We start from the raw sequence: 15,098 nt of genomic DNA, 5'->3' as shown, positions 1-15,098 counted from the left end.
TGGCTGAACCTTCATAAAGCCTCGTTTTAAAGCATCACAGTCAAATGCTTTTGTTTGGGTTTGGGTTTGGTTTGGGGTTTTTTTTTAATTTTATTTTAGTGAAATTATTCTTTGTTTCTTATTACAGACATGTCCCTAAACTAGTCTGTAAGTATAGTCAAAAGTTTTTCAGTAAGCATACTGTGAATCTAACAGAAATAAAGCAATATAGAACAAGGCAGAGAAGTGCAAACAGTATTTTTCTAAACATTTTCATTGTTTGGGGTGGTTTTTTTAGTTATTTGAAAAATGTTTGTCTTAAACTGTTCCTGAGGTCAAAAGGAAACAAAACCAAACCTACACATTCAAGTTTTTCTCTGAACCATTTCGTAGAAGTTTTCAGGTGTCACTGCAATAAATCCTACTAAGAAATGCTGCAGCGTCCTCCTTGTGTGCTTGTATCAAGCCACAGGCTGTCTGAGCAACTAGATTATGCCAAAAACAACAGGTATGTGGACTCTTTTTACTCATTTTATAAGTCTGCTGCTTATTTATTCCATACTGTTACAGTCAAATCCTGCCACCGATGCCCACGTCCTTCTCAGAGGGAAAGTCTGTTGAGGTCACTGGGCTGAGTCTTGACAGTCTTAATCACTGCTCAGTGACTCCCAGCAGCATCTACCTACGACGTCAAGCACGGACCTCTGAGGGGGTGGGCGGAATAGGAAAGTTCATCTGTCTCTAAATGACCATTACAGCTCTGGGAAAAACAAGGTCTGATCTGAGTGGGAGCCTGGTCTGTAGGGGAACAGAATTAAAAAAAAAAAAACCAACCAAAAAAACCCCCCACGTACATTAACCCTCTTGGAAAAAAGATCCATTCATGTTGGTTTGCATTTTTTTTTTTTTTTGAAGTAGAGATAATAACCCTTTATATTTTAAATAACAATGACTTTCTATACTAATTGTTTTTTGTGTCTCTGCGCTGAAGGCTTTCAGGGCTCGGAAGGCAAGTCAAGATGCTGAACAGCGTGTGTGTACACAGGATGACAGCCTTTGGCAGGGGACACAAAAGCTTCAGAATACGGGTGAGCCCAGCAAAGGGCCACCCGTGTGCGTCAGGGACGATGGGGCTGTCTGCTAGAAATCTGGCATACTGCTCAAATGGGAGTTTGTTAATCTGAACTTGATTTCTGTGCCTGATTGATGAATGTTAACATATAATCGCACTTGCTGAATAGTTTCATGGCTTTATAACCATTTTATAGGCGCTTGCATGTATTACCGTCTCCCTCTTCCAGCCCCCTAGCCAATGGACACTACGCTCCATAAAAACATACACCCTTAAGACTAGGTGGATGTCTGTTACAAAGATTTTCTGCTTGATTTTAATCCAAAAGAGCTGGCATCGAGCTGGTATTTTTTTTAATTACAACCTCCTTCGCTCAGTTCTTTTTTGTCTTGTGGAGCACCTATCAATCAGGAGGAGTCACCGCAGGATGCACCCAGTGGCAGGAGGCTATTTCATCCCCTCCCCCAACCCCAGACACTGACTTTTTTTTTTCTCTGCCCCCCCCCCCCTTCATTAACTAAATGCACTGAATAAACCTTAACATCCCAGCTAAATCCTATTGGCCCTGGATTTGCTGCTTAATGCTAAAACCCGAGCGACCCATTTTTCTCCTGTTGATACTTCTATTGCTGATGGCAGCCAGCAGAGAAAAATATCCAACCTTAAAATATTTTAATGTAAGGAGCAAAACCCATAAAATTCATCACTCTTTCTGCTGCTGCTCATGAACTTTACGTAAGCTCTACTTCGTGTGTCAAAGCCTCCCTTGCTTTTGTGCTTCATAGGCAACACAGCGAGTCTGTTGCTTAGCAAATGAATGCAACAAAGTGCATCTGTTATTAAAAGTGCGGCAAGGTCTCTTTTAAAGAAAAATGATCTTGCAAAGTCTATGGAAATAAATTTCTGTGCATTCTACAATCTCCAGTCATGACGCTGTTAGAAACGTCAGAAGATGGAGACCCCGCTAACTAAAAATCTTTGGGAAAGACTAACGACGAGAGTAAAGCGTTTCAGTGCCACGGATTCATTTGGGGTTCCTATCCTTACGTTTTGCTTTAAACTGTAACAGTTTGTCTTCCCGATTTCACGTACGCAACAGAAAAGGCTAAAGATTATTCACCACCCCCCTGCATCCCGGCTGCCAGCCCTTCTGCTGCACCCCAGTTATAACTGCTGTACCTCATCTCACCTCGGCTCAGCTGCCCCACGCTTCCTCCTCGCTCCGTGGTGAGGAGCGGGAATCCCGACGGTCACTTCCCAGCTCTTGACTCTTTATTCCCAAAGCGCCCAAACCGGGTTATCCATGCAGCTGCAAAGTCTCCCTATGGCAGCATTAAGAGCTTTGGCTCCTGAGGCCATCAGCCCGCCTTTACTCCTTGCTCCATCAGACCTCTGACCTCTCTGCCCCCCTCAAAACATCACCGCCATGACCACCACGTGTTTTGCCGCAGCATCTGCCGCTCCAAAACCCTGCCCTCCTTCAAGGGCCTCTTTCACGCTTCTGCCACGCACATATCTGCGGCTGCAACCACGTCCCCCGTTAGCTTTGCAAGCTTTTCCGCAACTTTCCGCCACAGCGATAACACCCTTGCCCTATGGCAGGGTCCCTTCCCAGTTGTCCCAGCCTCCCGAGCAGGAGGGCCAGCTCACCCTCCGCTCCCCCGGGTCCTGTCCCGCTTCCCCCGGCACGGAGCACCGCGAGGGGTGCGATTCGGCTAGGAAACCTCTCGCCCCGCGACGGTTCCGTGGCGAACGGCTTCGCGGGGCAGAAAGCCGAGCGCTTCCCGCACGGCTTGCAAAAGTCGCTCACCGCATTTGCAGTAATCCACCGGAGAAGGCTATTCCAGCTTGCTCTTGGGTATCCAACCAACACAGCAGTCTTGGGATTTGACTTCTATTTTTTAATACCGCGTTTCACTCTACGTGAATATCAGACCTCAATGCCCCGCAATACCGAGGCCGGCTTCTGAGAAGAAGGGCTGCATCCTGAAACGCCTACCACATGCACACCCAGCCCTTCGCCTGGCAAATTCCTGTGGCATTCAGAGACTGCAAAGGCTGAAAAGAAACAAGGAGCCTGGACATCTAGTAGAAATTCAGTTATCCTGAATAAACATTGTATTTACAAAGAATCCAAAAGCAAATCTAATCTAACGCTGAAGATATGCAGCACAGGTTACACATTAAGATTATTAGTACGATGTCCGTTATGAGAAGGCTTTCAAATAAAAGCGCTTTCTCACTGACTGTGCACTTGCGTTAATGTATTTCTTAGCAATACCACTAATGGAGCATTCATCATGTTTCTAGCTTCTCTGAAGTAACAAGAAAAATATATTGAGCCATGCAAGAACAAAATCAACATATCCACTTCGCTAAGCGTTATCATAGCACTCACACTCTACAGATGTGCGTAAATATGATCCTTGAAGGAAATAATGGCAAATGACTTCAATATTACAGAAATATTCAAACCAGCATAAATTGGAGACCAAGAGTGATAAGGAACGGAACCAGTAAAACAAACAATTATATTCTTGAGGACCTATTTTTGCAGCATGGACACAGATGAGAGAAAGAAAGGGGGCAAGGTCTTTTGTAAGAAATTGGCTATTTCAGACTGTAAGGAAAGTAAAAATGTTTTTGTTCACCTGATTATAAGTTAAGAAGGTATGGACTAATAACCACATGATCGATCAAGTCTTTCCTTTTCTTGAATACAGCGAGTAGAATGCTAGATAGATAATGTATTTATTAAGAGGTTTATGAGTAGGCAATCCCCAGTTTTTCAGTTTATTTTATTTTTATAAACTCTTGCCTGATTTTAGTATGGCCGATTCCTGGATTCCATTTTGAACCATCCTCAGTGATAGTTCATGAACTTTGCACCAGGAATCTTTGTAGGCATAAGTGGTGGACAAATGGATTACCAGCTGCCGAACTCCATTTTTCCCTATTGTTCGGCTTCTAAAACCATATGTAAAAGAAACAAACAAAACCTATGGCTAGACTGGATGGTACGCACACTTCTAACAGCAATTTATTTTTTTTCTTTTAAGATTTGAAGACAGGCATGCACAAAAATTTCCAGCTATGGCTGCATTTTGCTGTCTGTAATCTACACAAGAGCTGTTAAAATACGATTAGGTAACACGTGTTAAGTGAGTGTTTATTTTTCCAGTAGTACCAGTAGGTTATCAGAAACACAAACAGAAGTTGTACACTAAACATGACCGTATCCAGTGTAATAGGACATTCTAGCAGATGTATCGAAAAGATTAAAGCATAGTTTTTGGCACATAGTAACGAAACTTCTTGCACCTTTCAAAATAATAACAATAATAATAATAATAATAATAATAATAAAGAGGCATGAAGTTCAGAGTCCTTTCTTATTACTGTTACCATAAAGCTATCATATATTTCCTAACTTTTCTTTAAGAAACACACACTTTGAAGTTCACTTTTTCCCCCATTGCACACCACACAGAACCACGATACGCTTGTTTACTTAGGCTGTTTACATTAGCAACTTAAAAGCAAAAAAAACCCCCCAAACCCTCCAGAAATGTTAACAGCTAAACGAAAGGAGGTAATTTCCAGTGCTAATACCCCCCAAACACGGGACAACATTCCAGCTCGGTTGCTTTTGACAGGGATGCTGGTTTCTAGCATGTCAGAAACTTCTTCGCCTCTGCCTTTCTAATCCCCCCGCAGCCCCTGCGGTTTTCCTTGGCCTCTCTCCATTTCACGTTAAACTTGCAGGAAACTATTAACCGGGACACACGCACACACACACATCATTTCCAGCTGAAATTACAGCATTTAAACCCTGGAGCTGCCGGCTCAGGCGGGGTTACTCACCCGAGGGAAGCCCACACTTTCCAACTGACAGTCCCTAAGAGAGAGATTTTAGCGCGGATGATGATAAACCAGCCCCGTCTCCACACAAATCCCTTCCACGGCAACTTGTTGGTTTCCATCTTTTAACGACTTTACCCATCGCAGCCTGTCCCGGGCAGACAGAGGAGCAAAACTCAGCCCCTAAATCACCCGCAAAAAAAGCAGCCCTCTCGGCTCCTGCAAGCTCAAAACAAAGCAACCCACCCCCATACCCCCCCCCCACCATCACCCCCTCATCCTCCTCGGCCGCCCCACAACTCCAGCAAGCGGGAGAAGGTTTCTCTTCGCCCCTCTCCCTCCGCTCTCTCCTCCCCACCCGGGGCCGAGGTACCCACCTGCCGAGCGGGACCCCGAGCCCCACGCCGTTCCCTTCCTCCCGTGGGTGGGCTGCTGCAGCCCCAGCCGGCTCCCTCCCCGCCGCCCGAGCGGGGACAGATGGCCGGGAGCCCTGAGCCCTACCACAGTCAAGCAAAGCTGGGCTTTTTTTTTTTTTTTCTTTTTTCTCTTTTTCTTCTTCCTCTCTTTTTTTCTTTTCTCCTTTTCCTCCCTTCTCCCCGTTTTTCCTCCCTCCCTCCCCTGGCTTAGCCCCTGGCAGATAAACCCGAGTCAGGCAGAGTGTGCTCACAACACCCCCTCCACCAATCATTTCAATTAGTGCCACATGAGAGGAGCTTCTGCCCAAAATCTGCTTAAGAAAGGGCCAGAGGGCAGGGCAATCTCCTTTGCTCAACAATGACCAGAAGCTGCTATAAATATCCAAACAAAAGCACTGTCAAGGCCAGGAATGTCACATCCTAATGTGATAAAAATTGTAAAGATCCCATGTATACCAGAAGTACAAAGGAGGAAAAATAATTTAAAAAAAGAGACAGGGATTAAAAGCAGTCGCCACCTTCCTACCCTCTCCCCCAATACAAAACCTGGTAATACGTTATCAAAGTTGTATATTTCTGGGTGTCAAGCTATTGTGTTTTCCAGGTCCTGAGCGGCTCGCTCACAATCCCTTTGTGACAGCTGCACGCTAATATTTATAGGTACCCGAGTCTGTAATATATATCTTGTATAACCAAGTACAGTGACCAGGGCTGGTCAGAGGTAGCCTCCAACCCCACAGATACATTGCATCACACAAATAGTACAAGCAATGACTTCGCTAAATTAAAACATTAACAAGAGGTTCCCAATATGTCAATAAGTAAATCAATACATTAATAAAGTACAGACTCAGGTGCATTTGTATCAAAACTGGGGGATTTAATCTAATTTGACTTACACACATTTTATGCCAGCATATTCCAGCGCTGGGAGTGAGGAGAAACTCCAGCCGGAGGTTTCTAACTCTACAGTGAGTTAGAGCTGAAAACTAACAAAAAATCCCCGCAAACACCCTCGACCAAGCAGAGTGCTTCCACCGGCAGTGCCCGGACCTGCAGTTGGTGCACCACGGCAAACCTCCAGTTTGCACCGTGCAAGTAGCTGGATGCTGCCTGCTCTGGCATGGGGAGGGCAAGCCAGGAGACGGGAGGGGTTTCGGACCCATTTGACTGCTTGTAAACCCTGCAATGCCTTTGAGACAGTAATTTCCAGTCTGTTAATGGCAGGATGACAACAGCTAGGTTCATCTGAGGAGAAGCCGATAGTCGCTGTCACCTAATTCCCCCCCGAGACATTCCCAAATGTAATCATTGCAAAGGGAGGGTGCTCAGCCGATGTCCCTCCAACTCTCCTGTCTCGATGTTTATGTACAAATCTATGTAGAAGTAGTTAATCCTATTGACTAACCTCATGCTCTTTTAGAACTGAGATAAAAGCCGCCTGAAATTATCCCCGTTTCCTCTGTTTGGTTTCCACCAACTCAACAATAAACTTCTCTTCTACTACAAATAAATGTTATTTTTTCCATTTCATTCCCATGCCCTCCTCTGATCATACTTGTTTGTCCCGCTGCAGTGAACACTGCTTTCTCATACTAAACCCATTCACATACGGGCTTATCCTCAAAGCACCCTTATCATCAGAGGATGTCCAGAGATGGGTTTTGCTGCTTTATTAATTCCCTGAAGTTAAGCATGTGTCCTACATAACAAAGGATGTACTTTTAGAAGATCATTTGAAGAAACGCATTGAAAAGAGAGAATACTTAAGCGAAGCTCCTGCAAAACCCTAGTCCAAGAGTTACATGCGCAGGCTCGCAGGAACAAAACCGCCCACAAGATTTCCAGACTTCCTAGTTTGAGCAGGGACAGAAATATTCTTTCTTTCGACAAAGAGCTTTCAGTAACCCAGAGCGCACAGATGCAGAACAATAACACCAACACAAACAATACAGACTAAGCGTTGTCGGGCCACGGCCGCCGGCCCGTGGGCTGGCAAAGCCCTCCCCGAGGATGGGGGGAGAGCGAAGCAGAGCCCCCCAGTTCTGGCACCGGCAGGGTGGAGGTCCATGTAGCCCAGCACAGCAGCTGGAGGTACGGCAGGACATTCAGCTGTGCTTGCAAGGTATTGCAATATAGCTAATAAACCCTGGCAGTTCCACTGCCTGGTCTTTACGTAGCGTCCTGCTTTTATTTCAAGTGGGGCCAAGCTGGGTGTCCGCAGCAGCAGTACAGACACGCATTGCAAAGGAGTGGACAGAACCTTCGCTGAAGGAAAAAAAAAAAAATCCTCAACAACAAAAACCCCTCCAGGTAAGCAGGAAAAGATTTTTAGGCTAATGAGCTTACCTGGGAAAAACATCACCTATGACTTAAATAGCTGCATAGTTGTAACTGAGTAACAAGACAGCAAAAATAAGTCACTAATGGAGTGAAATGAAAGCTTGTGTGCACGGTATAAAAATCTAGCCAGCCAGGCAGATGAATAAATCGGCAGAACTGAGCCACTGATGCCAGAAGTGAAAGAAAAATATCTTTCTCTCTGAATTTTGGGTGGTTTATCTTTCACTTCCTGGATCAGCTAGCATTACAGAGTTCAAAGAGGAAAAAAAAGGTTACAAAAATAAACAGTATTTTCTCATTTTGCCCAAAGTCCCTGTTTGAGTTGATCTGTCTTGACCTGGTCCTCGTTGTTTTGCATGCTGCTTTCCTACACCAGCTTTTCCAACCTATGGATAGAAATGGTGGAAGAATCTTGCAACCTCCCTTAAGGATGCTGAAAATGTAACATGAGGAAAACTGCGTGTATGGAAATATTCCTCGCAGAGAGGTATTCAGAACGGCTCTCCTTTGTAAGCTTGAAAGTATTCAAAATGCCATTTGCTTTACAGATCAAAATGCTGTGTTTGATGGTAAATCTAAGAGACAGATGACAGAAATCTCCATGAGCAATGTCCCAAAAATAAAATGTATAAAGAAAAGATACTGCTTAGTTTGTAAACAATTTAGTGTATATTTGCAATTTTAAACTGTTTATAAAATATTCCACCAATAGATCAGGGTAAGACTTCTTGTTTTATAGAAAATTATGACTATTACCTGGAAGTGCTTTAACTTAACTCGTTATGGAAATGGAAACCCGGATCAGATACATCGGGTCCTCGCGTTTGACATAATTTCCTGGAAAAGCAAGCCTATCTATGGAAAGCTATCCTCAAGCACTGAAGTTTTCCCTTAAATACTGTTTTGTTTGATAAGTGAAAACTGACAACACCACCAAATCATCTACTATTAGTGTTCTTTTCTTTTACATGTCCCTGCCCTTGGAAAAAAAAATAATAATGGATTATGCTATTTCTTTGTCTGAATAAAATGTTGCAGTTCCGGAGATAAAGACGTATTCAGCTGAGCAATTAAATAGCTAAATAAATGAATCAGCAGAGCAGAAGTGACAGATTTAATTACTGCTTAGAGCTAGGAAGGGGGACTAATTATGGGGTTCATGAACCACATGCCATTCTTCTCCTTAAGCATGTGCTTCGAGTCTTCTGGATCAAGCTCTGCAAATGCAGTAGCATCATGCACCATATTTAAAAAAAAAAAAAGGAGAAAAAAACAAAAAAGAGAGAGGAAAAAAAAAGCCATCCAAAATTTGGAAATGAAGTCTAATCTTTGAAGAAAGAATAGTCAATACTCTGTTTTAAAAGCCCATGTTCAATTGACTCGATACCATGAGTTAGAGGAACTTTCTTTTAAATAGATAAACACTAAAAATGTAGTTCTCCAAAAACTGAAAGCACAATGAAGTTCACTGGTTGTGAATAAACCAAAGATTGCAACAGAAAGCTGTGGTAATTGAGGCATAAAGCATACAGCTATATCAAGTGATTAGGAGCCCTATTCATCAGAAAATATCTGTAACTGGGAAGCCTGAGAAAGCTGTTGGTCCTACCTCTCTTCTGCTTTGGTCAGCCCACCTCAGCAAGCAATACAGTTCAAAAAGATGATTTTGTGGCCACCAACTGCAAAGCCACTAGCTGTGGAAAAAACTGTTCCTCGGTTTCTGCCTTCTGCCCCATTTCTCTACTTTGCATTTACTTTACCATCCTAATTTTATTCTTGTTTGATAAGACTGTCAATGCCAATTATTTGAGCTTCATATTAACATCATGAGCCTTGTGGTATAAGACCACAAACATAGAACTCCTTCCCTCACTAGTGGGAGGGAGAAAGAGGAAAAAAACCCACACGTACTGCATTTGAATCACATCGTTCACTGAATTGCAAAATTTTGGCGAGTTTATGGCTATCTTATACAGATGAAAAGAGACAGGTATCATTTCTGAAAAGAAAAGAAAAGAAGAAGGCACCAAGCAATATTAAAAAAAAAAAAAAAAAAGAATTAGCGGAGATAAGAGAGAAGTCTTTCATTCATAGCCAGTGGTTTTCTAAAATGAAAATTTCATTCTGTTGTGATGTCTGTTTTAGCATAATTTTAAAAATCAACATGTTTGCCTCTTTTCCTAAAAATACTGTGAAGACAGACATAAATAACTCTGCACAGTTGACTTCCTACACCATTCTGAAAAACAATCAGACCTTCTACTCCACTGACTTTGAAAATTTTTAAAAAGCAGGACACGATACAAAAAATAAAATATCTTATGGCTGGGAAAGATCTAAATCTACCCCAGCTATAGCCATATTCTCCTTCTACACGACCAGTAATTTTGTCAAAATTAAAATAATCATGTCCAAACCCAGAAATGCAGGCTGATCTCTGGGAAAGCTCACTGGACAATCACAGGTGCCATCATCTTCCAAGATTACAACATCAGCTCTGCTTGGCTGAAATTCTGTTCTCTGAAGGCAGCCAAAACCAAGGTCTATTGCATCAATAAAGTCCAAAATAAATCCAATCTTGAAAATCAGAGTCTGGGCTTCTGTATCAAGGGAGACTGTATCTGCAGGGAACCAGGAGCATTGTACATCCAAGATAAGGTAAAAACAGGATTTTTTTTTTTTTTTTTTTAAATGAAATTATGGTATAGCTCTATAAAAGTGACATCCCTTGCCTGGAATTCCAGTGCAGTTAGATCAGAAAAAAATGCACCTTGTACCTAGACACACAGCAAAGCAGAGAGGAGGTGATCTTCAAAAAGGACACTAGATCTGAAACATTACGTACAAGTTGCATTAGCACTCATAGCATACGAATTTTAGAGCATCTGTTATCCATGTTAATAAACTATGATGTCTCTAGAAAGCCACTAAGGTACAAGTGATCACAAACCTTGCAGAACACATGCACAACTGATATCTCATAATAGAGATATTATGATTGTATAAATAACCTCAGTGGAGCGTGAGGAGTTGAAAAGCATCCCATGGGCAGGGGCAGCTAGTCAGCAGACTGCCGAAGGACAAAGGTGGTGCACAACTCTTCTGGTCTCAGGAGGCAAAATCAGCTGTATTTTTCTGACAGTCCCTGATAGCTCACATGGAAACAACCGTTTACGTATCTGAGGTGTCCCTCTCAAGACAGGACATGATCGACATTTGCATTTGCATCCAAAAACACAGCCCCAAAGGAATACAGGGCGTTTGGAAGTGGAAGTCACGCAGAAGTGAGCTTGCCACCTGGGAAGAAGGCTGATTCCATGAACCCCCCACCTTCTGCTCTCACCGCAGGGCAATGCAGAAGAAATCCCTCGCGGGATACTTGAAACAGGAGTCATGGTTAAATATAGACCAGAAGCTAATTTGTCATTGTTTTATTTATACCCTTTTGCTCTCAATCTTGCACTTCGATGTTTGCCCTTAAGTCCCGCTTAACATAATTTTGCAGTTTTTTACCACCCAGCCAGTGTGGTGCAGTGGAGACACAAGATGAAACAGATTGAAACCAGTAGGTTCTCAGCAGAAAACAAAGAAGGGTGCACAGGGTGTCTTGAGACATGAGTGCCTCCTCCGGCAGGGTCATAGAAGACCAGAGCTGGCAAGTATTTCCCTCCTGTTTTCAAAGGATCACTGGGGGATGGATGGGAAGGGAGGAAGGACTTCGCTAGCAGGGAAAGGATTAGCCCTAACAGGCACGAACTAATTCCTCTCCTGCGAGAAGCAGATGGCAAAGCAATACTCCACGGTTCTGGGTGAGCCCTGGGTTTTCAAACAGGCTCCGACACCGTGTCTGGTTGTTACAGGGAAGGTAGAAGGTCATTTTTCACTGCCATGGGGAGCATGACGGTTTATCAAAGCTACCCTTGGGTAAGTTTGCTTGTGATGATTTACAAAAGAGGTGACTAAGTATGCCAGTGGGTGTAAGAGGAGTTGCTAGTTGACTGGTACAAAGAAGAAATTACTGTGGTTTTTGTATAAAGTCTAAATAACATTTATACACTACTAATCACAGAGCTAAAAATAATTTAAAATCACCCGCCGTTTCCTTCTTTTAAAACTCAAGTGATTTGTTGGGGTTTTTTTGAGTGCCCTATTGCATTTTCCTAATAGTTCATTGAAGACTAGAAGCAAACATCCAGTCTTCACTGAGGACTACTATAAAAAACAATCAAGCTCCTTGACAATAATGACAACTGAAATAACAGGAGCCACTGTCCAAACCAAAAGCTGAAGTAGGCATCCAGCCATGATGCCCAAAGGGTTTTCACTGAGAAGGGCAAGGATGCCTGCATACAAACGTCAGAGCTTGCTTACGGTTGGAATAAATTGTATCCGAGAAAAAAAACAGAAATATGCCAGAAATAGGGGGAGCAAGGAAGCATGTGAACTGGCTAGAGGGCAGCCCTTGAAGACTGAGCCTGACCAAAACTCAGAGACAGTTCCTCCTTTCTCCTACTGCAGTGGAACATGAAAGAGGAAACAGCCATAAGAAGTATGAAATAAGGAGTAAGAAATCCAATCCTCACGCGCCTCACAATACAACTCTTGACCTAATACAGAGGACAAAAAGGGGGATTATAATACAGCGCACTGTGACACTTTTTGAACAAATAGAATAAGAAGCTGTCTTGATTTGTAAAAACAGAGAAACAGTTACGTTGTAAAATTCTGCCACTTTGAAAAACACTGGCTGCAACGTGAGGGAATATCACAAGCACAGGATGGACCAAGAGAACAATTAACAGATCTAAAGAAACAGATCAATTCCATCACTTAAGGTCTGAGGTTTGCCAACTTGAAGGAACAGAGCTCCAGGGCACGAAAACCAGTCAGACAGTTGTGGAACAGACTTGGGAAGTTCCACTTCTAGACTCTGAATTTAGCTACTGAATTTGTAATCTCTGGAAATTCCTACGGCAGGAGGTATAGAAATAACCAAGCCAAACATCCCCAAAACACAGGGAGGTTGAAAAGTTGAAACTGAGCCACATTTGTGGTTCAAATCTCAAATGCAGACAGTGATGGCAGAGCACCCGTCCATCCATCCTGAATGAAAATTTTTTTTAACACTCACCTGTAGAATTCACAACAAAGAACTTGAGGTAGAAAAAGGAAAAACTGAGATAGCCAGGAGTGGAGAATTAAATGCTGATAACGTCACCTGCATTTTGGAACGAGTAGCATGGTACATACAACATTGAGTCCAAGGACGCTCCCTGAAATTCTAAATATAAGTAATGCTGTGATAATTCCTCATTTAAGGCCATAAACATTTTGCATGCCTTTTATTCTAGAGCTATCACAAGACTTTTCAACAGCTCAGACAAAATCGAGAGTCAGTCCTCCCAAAACAACAGATGGGACAGGGCCACCCCTGCCTGTCGCAGAAAAGTGGGGAATTGCAATGGAGGGATCTAGAGGATCCACGCTGCTAATCTGGCTGCCTCCCGGGACTGGTACCAGTCAGCTCTCACAGCTGCCAGCACTGGGCATTCTACCAATAGTTTCCACTCCTACTTTAGGGGCAGCAGCAGTTTCAGACAACCTGTTTTTCCCTGTCCTAATATAGACAAAATTAGGGGGGGGGCAGATGTTAAGAGACATGCACTTTGCCTTCCCAGCAGCCTGCTACCTTAGGCAATTTCTGCTTTGCCTGTGCTCAGAGCCAGTCCAGTTTGCTGCTGGAAGCTGAGGACTCAAATTAACTTTGCTTCTTCTGCAGTCTCAGGAGATTCGGCAAAGACCATGTTCACCAGCGTCATCTCATAATTCTTCTGAGAGTCAGGGGCCTTGACCCTAAACGTGTGAAATCCACCTTGTGGCAGTCTTAATTCTGTCTCCAGGGTCATGAGTATAATATCATTCTCAAAAAAGCAAACAGTTCATCTCTAATGATCAAGAATTTTTTAATATGCTATCTGTATTGTGCGCTTCAAGTTCCTTATGAAAGAATTTGTGTGCAGTGAAATTCTTGATGTAAAAGACTACCGTGAAATATTTCAATATGCTGGTGCAACATAAGAGTTATCAGTGTGCCAGCACAGAGCTTGACTAGTTTGATCAGGAAACTACTGAAGAGCCGTAGAGTAAATAATAGATTTAAAACCAGGAACAGCTTTGAAGTGTGTATTGGCAGTTGCTCATTGTACAGTACCATCAGAACATGCGTTGCATCAATATTGGCAGATAACACTCAAATTTCAGTAAATATTAGTGTTTTGAGCTAGAGTTATTAAAGCCTTATGCAGGTATATTTGTTACAGCTTCTCTGAGATTATACCATTGTTGGCCAAGTCCACTAGCGTAGAAACAACAGGAGAAAAATGCAGAACAATAGTTTTGGTCAACATAAAATTATACTTTGCTATATCAAAATGCCTTTTTATATCCAACTTCATATCCTACTTCATTCCATTATTCTTTTTTAAATGTCTGAAACTTTACTGGGGGAGAAATGCTTCAGCGGTGCTCACCAAGTTCAGACCCCTTCTCCACCTGCAGATTTCCACTGCACCCTCTTGAGATTCACTTTGTCTTTCAGTGCCTTAGCTCCATGGGTGTAAAATAATAACCTTGTCCTACCTCACAGATTTGCTATTAGGACAGCCTGTTTAGATTCTGGAGCATTGCAGCATTATGGGAGAAAAAAGGTTTAGCTATGTACCATTTTGTGTGTACATTTTCTACTGAGCTTTTAAAAAAAACCCCAAACCTAAATTTGCCTCTTGAACACTTGTTTCTTCATGTTATTTTCTAACTTCCATCACTTAGTTTTGCTTTGTACTGTGTTGTGTCTTCTCGTAGAGTCTTCTTTCTCCTTCAGTCACTTTTCTGTGTCATGTAACTGTGATGAAGTTTCTCTCCACACTTCTCCACCATTGCATTCTTCTTATTTCTCCTATATTGCCAGGGTCTCTAGACTGAGAATAGATAACTATTCCCAAACTTATTCACATCTTTGTATCTTCTTCCTCATTGCTCTGAGCCTTTCTTTTCCTGTCTGTGTATCATCCTGCTTCTCCTCCTGAAAGAATTTTCTCCCTTTACAGGGGTAAAGGAGAACCCTACACCAGCAAGCATTCATTAATGAGGAGGTAGGGAAATTAGAAAGAGTGACTGATCAGAGCGCTTTTATTCAGGATACATGTAGGCCTTTAGCTATGTGTAAAACACCTCAATGAAAAAGATAATGAGTGCTTCAGGGCAGGGATGGTATCTGCCTGAAATAAGCATTTCTCCAGTGCTCAGTTGGAAAAAGCTGCTAACCTTGCAGAGGTCTTAGAGCTGCTACAGCTCAAACCCCAGGAGGCTTTAGAGCTAAAATCTTAGAGTTAAATCTTACATCTTAGACCCAACTGGGAAACAAAATC

General features: G+C 42.7%; 1 protein-coding gene across 6 annotated transcripts in view; it reads right to left on the bottom strand.

Annotated features, from left to right (window-relative positions):
* The window catches only part of LOC128142387 (poly(rC)-binding protein 3-like), a 148,395-nt gene extending 142,941 nt beyond the window's left edge, over positions 1-5,454 (bottom strand). For 2 of the 6 annotated variants that reach the window (XM_052788445.1, XM_052788447.1), the window contains exon 1: positions 5,290-5,451. The gene's annotated coding sequence lies outside the window, so the exon portion shown is untranslated. Of the gene's footprint in view, positions 1-5,289 lie in introns of all 6 variants that reach the window. The other 4 variants (XM_052788444.1, XM_052788446.1, XM_052788448.1 and 1 more) reach the window with 3 other exon arrangements.
* Between the last annotated feature and the right edge of the window lie 9,644 nt (positions 5,455-15,098).

The sequence above is a fragment of the Harpia harpyja genome, chromosome 5, assembly GCF_026419915.1.
Source record: "Harpia harpyja isolate bHarHar1 chromosome 5, bHarHar1 primary haplotype, whole genome shotgun sequence".
In the NCBI taxonomy this organism is placed as follows: domain Eukaryota; kingdom Metazoa; phylum Chordata; class Aves; order Accipitriformes; family Accipitridae; genus Harpia; species Harpia harpyja.
This window is presented reverse-complemented; position numbering and strand designations above follow the sequence as displayed.